The sequence below is a fragment of the Palaemon carinicauda genome, chromosome 31, assembly GCF_036898095.1.
Source record: "Palaemon carinicauda isolate YSFRI2023 chromosome 31, ASM3689809v2, whole genome shotgun sequence".
NCBI lineage: Eukaryota > Metazoa > Arthropoda > Malacostraca > Decapoda > Palaemonidae > Palaemon > Palaemon carinicauda.
Window position 1 is genome coordinate 73,609,277 of NC_090755.1, and position 12,500 is coordinate 73,621,776.

Here is a 12,500-nt window from a genome sequence, read left to right on the forward strand (position 1 = left end):
CCAGTAAAACCCAAAGATGGCAAGGGATATCCCCCCCCCCTCACCCCTGTTTCCCCCCAAAAAAGGAAACAAATAAAAAGTCCTTTGAAAAAAAAAAATAGTCCAGAGTTTCTCGTTGAGTCAATTTACATTTTAGAATATCAGATACTGAAAGTCGTCGCGCTAAGCTGAACTTCTTTACTTTTTTCCCTTTTCCAATGGTGACGTTTCTGAAATTTTACAAGTTTTTTGGATATTTTTTTTTTCAAAAGCACTTTCAAAATGGGCAAAATATGGTTTCGTGTAAGTCTACAGTTTGAAAATTATTATTCCAAAATTTTACATTTAAAAAATTTTTTTTTTTCAAAATAATTTTCAAAATGGCCAAAATATTGTTTAGTGTAAGACTATAGTTTATATTATAAAAAATTATTTTTTTTTTTTTAAATCCTTTTCAAAATGGCCAAAATAAGGTTTAGTGTAAGTTTTTGGTTTGAAAATGACTATTCCGAAATTTTACATTTTTTTTTCGATTCTTTTTTAAAAGCATTTTCAAAATGGCCAAAATATGATTTAGTGAAATTCTTTGGTTGAAAATGACTATTCCGAAATTTTATATTTTTTTAATTTCTTTTTCATAAGCATTTTCAAAATGGGCAAAATACTGTTTAGTGTAAGTCTAAAGTTTGAAAAGGACTATTCCGAAATTTCTAATTTTTTTGAATTTTTATCTTTTAAAGCATTTTCCTAATAGAAACATCATTAAAGGAAAAATATCCAGAATTAGCTGTCCTGAATTAGTACTTCGTTGTCCACCTCCTCCTGGATTTTTCATCTAAGTGTGTATGAACCTCTTTCATCAATCCGAGATTTATTTTCTATCAAAGATATATAGTTTTGAAATGCATCCATCTAATCAAAGTTTGTCTTTTACCATCAAACCAACATATCGTCACCCTCATAAACTAACTGCCTAAGTCATTTTCTTCACTTGTTGGGAAATAAAAAAAAACCTTCTCATTTCCTAATTCTTTATATCATTGTATTGAGCTTTAATTAACAAATTCTAATTCACAAATTCTTCTGTTAAGAATTTGTGAATTGAAGATCAAGAAAATGATATAAAGAATAAGGAAATGAGAAGGTTTTTTTTTTTTTTTTTTTTATTTCCCAACAAGTGGAGACAATGACTTAGGCAGTTAGTTTTTGAGGGTGACGATATACAAACATACATGAATGGTATTTTTCTATTGTTATCATAGAAAAAGAAAAACAAATATGTAATTGAAGCAATTCTTATTATGTAGTTCCAAAGCAGATATATTTAACAGCATTCTGTTGGAGAGTTTTAAACGTAATAGAATTTTGACTTAAGACTGGTTCATTAAATATATTAATATTCTTATTATTAACAAATATAGCATCAACATTAACAAACCAGAATACTAAACTACTATATATTCAAGTTAACATAAAATCAATATTTAATCTATATGCACAAGATACAAATATACTAATCTTACTGGAATGTGCGTGTCATTAAAACCTAATGTATTTTGAAAATAACTTTTCCTGAAAATGAGAAATATATTTTATCATATTTCCAGCTAATTATATCTACGGGAATAGTTGTAGGCATATATCTAATCTTTAGTGGTATGTCAATCAATTTTATTCAAAACATTAATACTGTAAATATATACTAGAGAAAACTCGGTTTCATAAAAATACAAAAATAACATTAATAATTGAGAAATAAGAGTGAAATCAACACTGCACGCACCACGCACACACACACGCACAATATATATATATATATATATATATATATACAGTATTTTTGGGCTCAAGCCATGTCGTCCTGATGGAAGTTCCTATAGGGTAGCTTCCTAGGGTATATTACAACTACGGCGATATTCCCAGAGAATTTACCTTAAGGTACCAGAATTCTAACTCCTGGAGCGAGTATCCCTCGTGAAAGGGATATCGCGACATATCAGAGGACGTATTCTAGACACGTCACATGGCAATCTACGACCTGAACAGAGATTTCGTCTCGTAGGAGGGAGATTGACGAGATACGAATTCGGGAAAGAAAAAGGGGAGCCGCTCCCAAGGCTTCCCTATCCCCCGATTCGTATGCGTGCCTGGCGCCAATCCTGGCGCCATCTGTATTCCTTTTTGCGTAGCTTAACAACTCGGTGTTTTTTCCTGTTTTTCTCGCAAATCTTGGATTTATTCAGCTTTTCATGGCTTCTTCGTCTTCGTTGACCTCGGATAAGTTGAGTATAGTATCTGTTATGTATAAATGTAGGCTCTTGGTAAAATTTTGAGTGATTAATGGGATTAATCTTTGATACAAGAGCCGTAGCCTACCAGAGGTGTCCTGGACACTGTCACTCGCTAGTATAAATTAGTTAGTCAGAGTGACATTCCTGGTTGTTTTGCTTAATAAATTTTAGCTATTTAGCTTTACATAGGATTTCCTTTCGTGCTTAGTATTATTTGGCGAAGTATTCGCCATTCTGGCCTACGCTAGGCCATGTAGCCTAGTCGTTTGGTCCTAGTACCTAATGCATGATTTTGGTTTTTCCGAGTGTAATTAAAATTTTATTGAAGCTTTAGGCTATATTTTATACATTTTAGACTGTGTGGAATATTCCAAGATTGTATACGTGAGAGTTTCGGTGAATTAGGTAATCGATTCTCTTGGTGCCTAGGCTAATTGCTTATGGAGCCTTAGTATACTTTATTATACTCCCCGGTTGCTTTCTTTTCTTCGGAGAAGGTATGCAATCCCTTTCCCTCTGTTTAAGCCTTGGGCTTATCCCTAAGTGGTTTTTTCCTTATTTATTTTCGATAAAACTATACTAGGGTGTTACTGTACCTTCCTGTTCCAGCAAAGTCTGGTTCAAAGAGGGACAGAACAACAGAGTTTTTAGTCTGAGTCCGTGTTGTCTGGCTTGGGGCAGAGTCTCCCTCGCTGACCTAACACTTACAAAGGGAGCTTAGCTCCCTTAGGTCACTATCCAAGGTTTCTGTAAGTTATGATTCCTTCTTTTGTGATCGACCAGACTAAGTCCTGTTGCTGTTCTCGGGGAGGATAAAATCTTCCCTTGGGAGTAGCAACGCCTTCCTTGCTTTGGTGCTCTGGAAGCTGGCAAGTATTATACTACTGTGCTGGCCCTTTCCTTAGATCTCCCTTAGGCTAAGACAAAGTTCTTGGCTGCGGGTGATCTGTCACTAAAGCAAGGTTGGCAGGACCCTCTTGTCCCTTCCCCCTCTATCTCCGTAATGGCCTAGCCATTACTGTACTGTACCTTGCCGGCCGGCAGAGCTGGCCGGCAGGGGTATTACTGTACTGTACGTCATTCTACTTCTGGACCTAGTATAGGTTGGGATGTGGAATTGACTAAGCCCATTGCCGGCCGGCAGAGATGCTGGACGGCAAGGGTCTTATGTTTTCGAGTGCTGCCCGGACCTCTCTTGGTCCCTCATCCATGCCTGCCGGCAGAGCCGGACGGCATTGGTCAAGGAAGCCTGAATTAAGTTTCTCCCCTTCCTTATATGCACTCTTTCGGTTGCCGGGCTCGGGGGGTTGTGTACACTCTTATCCCGGCATCCATTCTATTTTCTTCTAGTGCTGTACCTGTCCCGGCTGCCGGACTATGAGGCCGGCAGCCGGGCAGGTGTAGTCTTCTGGTTCTTTTGCTGCCGGCTGGCATCGGTCTTGTACCTTTGCCGGCCGGCTTATGTCAGTCCTTGTCTGCCGGTCACCAAGAGTGTGGCCGGCAGCTGGGTACTACCTTGTGTAGTTGCTGGCCGGCAATCATGGCCGGCCAACACTGGCTGTTGCTGGCCGGCAGCTGCTGCCGCCGGCACAGGCATTTGAACCAGAGGGCTGCCGCCCTATAGCTGTTAAGTAGTATACTTTAAAGCTAATTGTGGTGTGTGCCGGCCGGCAAAGGCAGGCCGGCACAGATCCTCCTATACTGTACTAGTATTCTTCTGTATAGCATATACAGTAAGAAGAAAACTATAGTAAAAGTTTAGGTACAGCACTGTATCTTCTAACACTATTGTGTTTTCTTGCACGGCCCTTGCTGCTGCCTTCAGACAAGAAGCAGAGTTCTTCCCTGTCTATTATCCCGGATTTTAAAATCATTGCCTAGGTGTGAGCTCCACCTGTTTCCTCTGGAAACTTTGCATTGGTTACTCTAGTAGAGATAAACCATTTTGATTTTATTATCTGGAAGGCTGCAGCAATGGGTTGTGAGGGAAACACAAGTGTGTGTCTTTAATTTCTGAATTGTTATGCTATACTAATGCATATCCAGTGATACATAGTTCACTTGATACTCATGGAAATTTCTTCTCTTTACAGAAGGACACTCCGAAGTGGGGAAGTGCTTTCTGCAATGTCAGCAGCAAGAACCTCTGCGGACATGAGTTTTGTAGGAGACACGCAACATACGCTGTCTCCAAGGATGATCTCCGGTATTGGGACCCTCAGGTATGTACTGTGTGCACTAACCTGATTAATGAGACATTTAAATAGCTAGGAAGAAGCTTCGACCTGGGTAAGGGGCTTCCAAAAGTACACTTCTGGCCCTTATCTTCCAAGTGAGAAGTTGAGGGCGTATCTTTTCCCTAAGGTATCAGCTGATGCAGTGATTCCCCAGCCTCAAGAGGAGATCCCCTAAGTTCAGATCCAGGTGGATGCTGAAGTCGCGGTCGCGATGCAAGACATCCAGCTAAATGACAGGATATCTGATGTGGACGGGTGTCAGGAGGAAGACCTCCTTGCAGAAGCCAGGATGAAGTTCAAGCCCCTCTACATCGGCCGGTCTCCCAGTAGAGCTGGGACAGGCCCTCTCTTCTATTGTTGGAATGATCCAACAAATGCAGAAGGAGAATCAGGAGAAGGCGGCTGCAATGGAACTGCGAATGCAGTGCCTTGCAGAATCACATGGGCCCCAGAAAAGCTCAATGTGAAAGACCTTCCTTTGTGCTCGGATGCTAACCCATGGAGGTATGCTGAGCACATGTCGATGACGACTGGAAAGATCGTCATCTCGGATATGATGGGCTCAGTTCCCCTGGAGGGTGGAATTCTGGCCCAGCAAGGCACCATATCCGGACTGTTATGTCCGGCTGAGGAAGGAACCAGCTTCAAAGGAGGAGGCAGAGCCGAAGGAGGTCATAGTGATGACCATGCTAAGGCTCAAGCTCTACTTTCATCTTCGATGAAAGAGAGGGGCTTCTCTAACTCAAAGGTAGCTGCATTGAATAGGAAGCTCCCTTCCTTTGTGTCCTCGCCTACTAGAGCCTTCCCCCTTTTACAGAAAGGGTTTCTGGCTGTACTAAAAGCAATCGAGGCCGGCAAGTCTTGCCCCTCCCTAGAGGAGTGTAAACCCTTGTCGCTGGCCCTGCCTATGGACCACAAAGATTGGAAGGACGTCCATCTTACGTTCTAAGTGGGAAAGTTGGAGGCTGATATTGCCGGATGTCAGTTCGGCAAGGACCTCCCTAAGCTGTCTGACTTTCTTTTGCGAAGTGAGTTCGATACAAAAGAAAGACTGACTGCCTCAATGTCTCTTCAGACTACGTCTCGAGACGATGGCAAGTGACCCCAAGGTCCATGAAATGTTCATGGTAGTGGCCAAGCCTCATCTGGCCACAGTGACGAAGGACCTTTATGGCTTCGTCAAGGCAAGGAGAGCTTGTAGGGAGTTCGTGTTTACCTCGGCTACAGTGAGGCACGAGCTAAAGAAACTAATCTCCTCCAACATTTGGGGAAAAGACCTTTTTCCCTACCGACTTGGTCAAAGAAGTTTTTGATAAAGCCACCTTGGAGAATAGAAACCTTCTCCAGAAGTGGGACCTGGCTATCAAAAGAAAGTCTTCCCCGATGAGGGTCCTCAACCAAAGAGGAAGACTATTAGGACTAGGCTACCGTCTCGGCCAGCCAAGCCTCTTAGACAGCAACAGCAACTGCAATTGCCATTGCCCCCAGTGCCCCAGATCGTGGCACAAACCCCGACCACCTTTCAGTGGGTACCCCAGGCCGTGTCGACACAGTCCACGGCATTCACCCCAGCGTTCGAAGGGCAGTCTACTTCCTTCCGAGCAAAGCCTAGAGGAGCAGCCAGAGGCTCGTCTAGACGCCCCTCAAGGGGAAGGGGATTCAGGGGTGGTCGTGGTCAGGAAGGCAAGACCTCAGGACGGCAGTCCAAGTGAGGTGATACCGGTAGGAGGGAGACTTCTGAAATTTCGGGATCGGTGGACCTTCGATCCCTGGGCCCACAGCCTACTCAAGAATGGATTGGGCGGGAGCTGGTACAGCACTCCACCCCCGTACCTTCGGTTTTTCCAACACTCCACCCCGTTATGGAGGAGTACGTTCAAGAACGGTTGGAGAAAAAGGGTGAAGCCCATCAATTTCTAAGGGAGGCTGTTTTGTGTTCCCAAGAAAGACTCGGAAAAGCTCAGAGTCATTCTGGACTTGTCGCCACTCAACAAGTTCATAGTGAATTGCAAATTCAAAATGCTAACACTGCAACACATAAGGACCTTACTGCCCAAGAGGGCATATTCCGTCTCTATAGACTTGTCAGATGCCTACTGGCACATTCCAATTAGCCATCGACTCTCCCCCTACCTAGGGTTCAGGCTACAGCGAAGACTATACGCCTTCGGAGCCATGCCATTCGGGCTAAACATAGCCCCAAGGATTTTTACGAAGCTTGCGAGCGTAGCTCTCAAACAATTTCGCCTAAAGGGAATTCAGGTAGTTGCCTACCTGGACGACTGGTTGGTGTGGGCAGCATCCGAGACAGAATGCTTGCAAGCTTCCAGTCAGTGATCCAGTTCCTAGAGTACCTAGGCTTCAAGATCAATAGAAAAAGTCTCGACTTTCTCCATCTCAAAAGTTCCAGTGGCTAAGATCCACTGGGACCTTTTGTCACACCGTTTCTCCACCCCAGCGAAGAAAAGGAAGGAGATAGCGGGTTCTGTCAAGAGACTTCAAGATTCCGAAAGGATATCAAGACACGAGCAGGAGAGAGTACTGCGCTCTCTCCAGTTTGCTTCAGTGACAGACCCAGTGCTAAGAGCACAGCTAAAGGATGCAATCGGAGTTTGGAGAAGTTATGCATCAAACGCGTGAAGAGATCTGAGAAGACCAGCCGCTTCGGCTAAGTACTCTTCTCAGGCCTTGGTCCCAAGCCAGACATCTAAAGAAGTCAGGTTCTTCTTCAGCCACCTCCCCCGTCGGTGACGATTCACTCAGACGCCTCAAAGGAGGGATGGGGAGGTCACTCTCATCGGAAAAAAGTCCAGGGGACTTGGTCCAGGCTATTCAAGACCTTTCTCATAAAACTTTCTAGAAGCTAGGGCAGTGCTCCTTACCTTAAAGAAAGTCTCCCCGCGTCATTCGTTCCACATAAAGTGGTAATAGACAGCGAGGTAGTTGTAAGATACTTGAATCGACAAGGATCGAGGTCACCACCTCTCAACCAGGTGATGTTGGCCGTCTTCCGATTGGCGGAAAAGAAGAAGTGGTACCTGTCGGCAGTTCACCTTCAAGGAGTCCGCAATGTGACAGCGGACGCTCTATCCAGGTTCACACCGATAGAGTCGGAATGGTCCTTAGACGCAGGATCATTCTCCTTCATTCTGAATCAGTCCCAGAACTGCAGATAGACCTCTTTGCGACGAAAGACAACAAGAAGTTGCCCCTGTACGTGCCCCGTACGAGGACCCCTTAGCGGAAGCAGTGGACGCGATGTCCCTCGACTGGAACAGATGGTCCAAGATTTATCTGTTCCCTCCTCACAACCTTCTGTTGAGGGTCCTCAACAAACTGAGATCCTTCAAAGGGTAGCGGCAATAGTGGCCCACAAGTGGCCGAACAGCGTGTGGTTCCTCCTGGCATTGGAACTGTAGCTGAAGTTTGTACCACTACCAGATCCAGTTCTGACCCAGCGAGTCCAGAAGTCAACTGTCTGCGCTTCATTACAGAAAACCCAGACCCTGCAGTTCATGATTTTCTCTCCCTAGCGGTGAGAAAGCGTTTCGGGATTTCGAAAGCCAGTATAGACTTCATTGAGGAATATAAATGCAAATCTACTAGAAGGCAATATGAGTCATCTTGGAGAAAATGGGTGGCCTTTTGTCAAGGCGAAGATTCCGCAGGAGATCTTGACAGACTTCTGCTTATCTTTTTTCCCCACCTCCATGGTCAAGGGTTGGCAGCGAACACGATTTCAGCGTGTAAGTCTGCTTTGACAAGACCCATTCTATATGCCTTCCAGGTCGACCTAGGTAACGAGATCTTTAATAAAGTCCCGAAAGCCTGTGCTAGGCTCAGACCTTCAGCACCTCCAAAGCCCATTTCATGGTCTTTAGACAAGTTCTTCAATTCGCTTCTCTGTTGAGCAATGAAGAATGTGCGTTAAAGGATTTGACACAAAAAGTTATTTTCCTAATTTGCACTCGCGTCCGGGGCCAGGGTTAGTGAGATTGTAGCCTCTCGAGAGAGGCAGGTCGTGTTCAGTTCCTGGATGGGGAAGAACTGAACCTGTTTCCGGATCCTACGTTTCTCGCCAAGAATGAGTTACTCACCAACAGGTGGGGTCCCTGGAGAATCTGCCCTCTGAAAGAAGATGCATCTCTATGTCCAGTAGAATGCCTAAAGGTCTATCTTCATAGAACTTCAGACTTCAAGGGTGGTCAACTATTCAGGGGAGAAACATCAGGCTCAAATTTATCTCTGAATCAACTCAGAGCAAAAATCACATATTTTATTCGCAGAGCGGATCCTGACAATACACCCGCAGGTCACGATCCGAGGAAAGTTGCCTCATTCTTAAATTTCTTTAATTGCATGGATTTTGAACATCTCCGTTCATACACTGGCTGGAAGTCTTCCAAAGTGTTCTTTCGCCACTATGCGAAGCAAGTAGAGGAACTAAAAGAGATCTGTGGTAGCAGTGGGTCGCGGTGTTAACCCTACTGTTTAACTCTGCGAGGAACAGTGGTCTTAATTGGGACGGTTAATTCCAGGGTGAGTGTGTAGTTACATACTGTACTACAAACTAAGTGAGGGCACTGTGTTGCCCATCCAGACTGTTCCATTTCCGAAGGTGAACCTAGCATAAGTGCAGACATGTGTGCCTAGCGTTTCTAACGCTAATGTCATTGATTTGTAATACAGGCTTTTATGACTTTGATACCTCGGTATCTTAAAAGTGGCATCTAATGTTTTTCTTTCAGACAAACAAGCCCTGTTTACTATCATACTTATGCTTAAAGTTTTGGGTTATCCTCTTCTTATATATATATATATATATATATATATATATATATATATATATATATATAATTGTGGTTAACCTGTCTATTTATTGCCTGTCAATAATCTGGTTCTTGAGAACCTTGCGTCTCCTTCACCTGTGTCAATTTACTGGTATAATTGAGCATTCATTCTATGTACCTTATCTGGGATAATTCTAATAGAATTGTTCCTTTATGCAAGCTATGTTGCATTGGTTTTCCTCCTATGCGGATATAAAACCTTTGTCCAATACAAGTATTGTGCGGAAAACTGGTCGATATTTCATATTGACGCAGTGGTCCTTTACAAACTATGCTTTACTTAATATAGGGCGAGACCACTATATTAGCTTGCCTGGTATTCGTACATAGATATATGTACTCTTCGAGACTTTTCCAGAGTCTAGTAGGACTCTTCCCTGTAGGGGGCAGGAAGCTCTAACATAGTTTATAGTTAGTTGAAAAGATGTATAACGGTAACATCTTAGGTCTCTAGGTCTAGTCGACCGGGAAAAAATTACCTCCGGGGAGTACGGCACGTTCTGAGAATCCACAGATACAGTAATGCTCTGGTACACTTCCATCAGGACGACATGGCTTGAGCCCAAAAAACGGATTTTGAGCGAAGCGAAAAATCTATTTTTGGGTGAGATGGCCATGTCGTCCTGATGGACCCGCCCTTGCCTTTCTAAGAAAGGGCTGTAGGACCCCTCCCTACATACAGTATCTGTAGCACCTCGTGTACGCTACAAGGAATACAGATGGCGCCAGGATTGGCGCCAGGCACGCATACGAATCGGGGGATAGGGAAGCCTTGGGAGCGGCTCCCCTTTTTCTTTCCCGAATTCGTATCTCGTCAATCTCCCTCCTACGAGACGAAATCTCTGTTCAGGTCGTAGATTGCCATGTGACGTGTCTAGAATACGTCCTCTGATATGTCGCGATATCCCTTTCACGAGGGATACTCGCTCCAGGAGTTAGAATTCTGGTACCTTAAGGTAAATTCTCTGGGAATATCGCCGTAGTTGTAATATACCCTAGGAAGCTACCCAATAGGAACTTCCATCAGGACGACATGGCCATCTCACCCAAAAATAGATTTTTCGCTTCGCTCAAAATCCGTTATATATATATATATATATATATATATATATATATATATATATATATATATATATATATATATCCTTTGTGGGTGGGTATACCTCAACATGGTGAAAGCGTTTCCGTATCGCCATGATCAGCATAGCTGTACTAGTCAGGGGCAACCATAATTGTTTGGTTTGCTGTGAGCGATTAGACGAAAATTTCCCACCATCACCAATCCGTACTAGTCAGGGACAACCATATTTGTTTGGTTTTCTGTGAGCGATTAGACAAAAATCTCCCACCATCACCAATCCGTACTGGCCAGCGTGGTGATGAAAACTAGCTAAAATTCATCGACATCTCTGAAGCCATTGCCCAGCAGTGGACTAGAAACAGCAGTGTGTATGCATGTGTGCTTGCTCGTGTATTAACACATCTGGCAACAAAATCACCACTGCATAGGCCTTTCAGACATATACACCAATGAAAAAAAGGAGGAAGGAATATAGGAAAATACAATATGTCAGGAGGGCCCCTAGCGGCGAATCCGTCAATCTAATTCCGGCAGATTTGAAGTCAGCCAGCAATTCTATTAACGCACTTCCTGACAAAATATCGCCATTGGATTCGAGGTCTTCTCACAAAGACACTACAACAATGATTTCGACAACAGAGAATACGTAAACGCTGTTTTATAATACAATATTCGCTTTGACAACATTTTAATGAAAATTTCCATTAGTAATTATTCGATATTTGTAATTGTTAATTTGGTCTCTTGTTCGTAAATATTTTCAGTCTGGTGTACAAAATATGTATCATTAACATTATTCAGAAAAAAATGGTTTACAAAAAATTACAAAACCCAAAAACTACGTCTCCTAAAATATTCGTCAAAGGTTTAAAGGTTTTCCATGAGTAATTATTCGATGTTTGTAATTGTTAATTTGGTCTCTTGTTCGCAAATATTTTCAGTCTGGTGTACAAAATATGTATCATTAACATTATTCAGAAAAAAATGGTTTACAAGAAATTACAAAACCCTATAACTACGTCTCCTAAAATATTCGTCAAAGGTTTAAAGGATGGCTTAGACGGAAGTAAGAGGTAATTTCTATTAAATTGATAAAGGCAACCCGAATGGACATTTAAACTTCAACAAGAAATATATATGATAGACAAATTATAAAAAAGAATATTAAATATGTCTGCTATGCACATACTACAAAATTGAAACAAAACGATGTGATATATTATATAGTCAAATTGCATGGCATAAGAAGTTCAAAAAGTGTAAAAATGAAAATCTTTCTCACTCGAACTAAAACACCAAAGAGAGAGAGAGAGAGAGAGAGAGAGAGAGAGAGAGAGAGAGAGAGAGAGAGATTCAACTGGAATAAATAAACTATGAAGAAGCTCTCAAGTTGTATAATATATAAATATAACTAATTTCGAAATTCCTAAATTTGATATTAGTAACGGTGAAACATTACATTGTTAAAGGCATGAGATGAAAAAAAACATTGCCATCAATTCTTCTTAGATAAAAATTCAATTATTTTTAACCCACCACGCCTAATCAGAGAGAGAGAGAGAGAGAGAGAGAGAGAGAGAGAGAGAAAGAGAGAGAGAGAGAGAGAGAGAGAGAGAGAGAGATAGGGGAGGGAACTCTTTGTGGCAATAAACTTTCCTCTTCGGGATGGGTCTCTTAATGTTACTTTGAGTATTCTTTCAAAGTTTATCTCAAAAGAATATAAACAAGAGACAAAGTTTAGCTTTCTTGGGCAGCCGGGTTTTGAATTTTTGGCCCCTCTCTCTCTCTGTTATATATATTATATATATATATATATATATATATATATATATATATATATATATGTATCTATATGTATCTATATCTATATATATATATATATATATATATATATATATATATATATATATATGTGTGTGTGTGTGTGTGTGTACATATATATACACACATATAAATATATATATATATATATATATATATATATATATATATATATATATATATATATATATATATACATATATATACATATACACTATAATATTCCTCAGAACAATTCCAG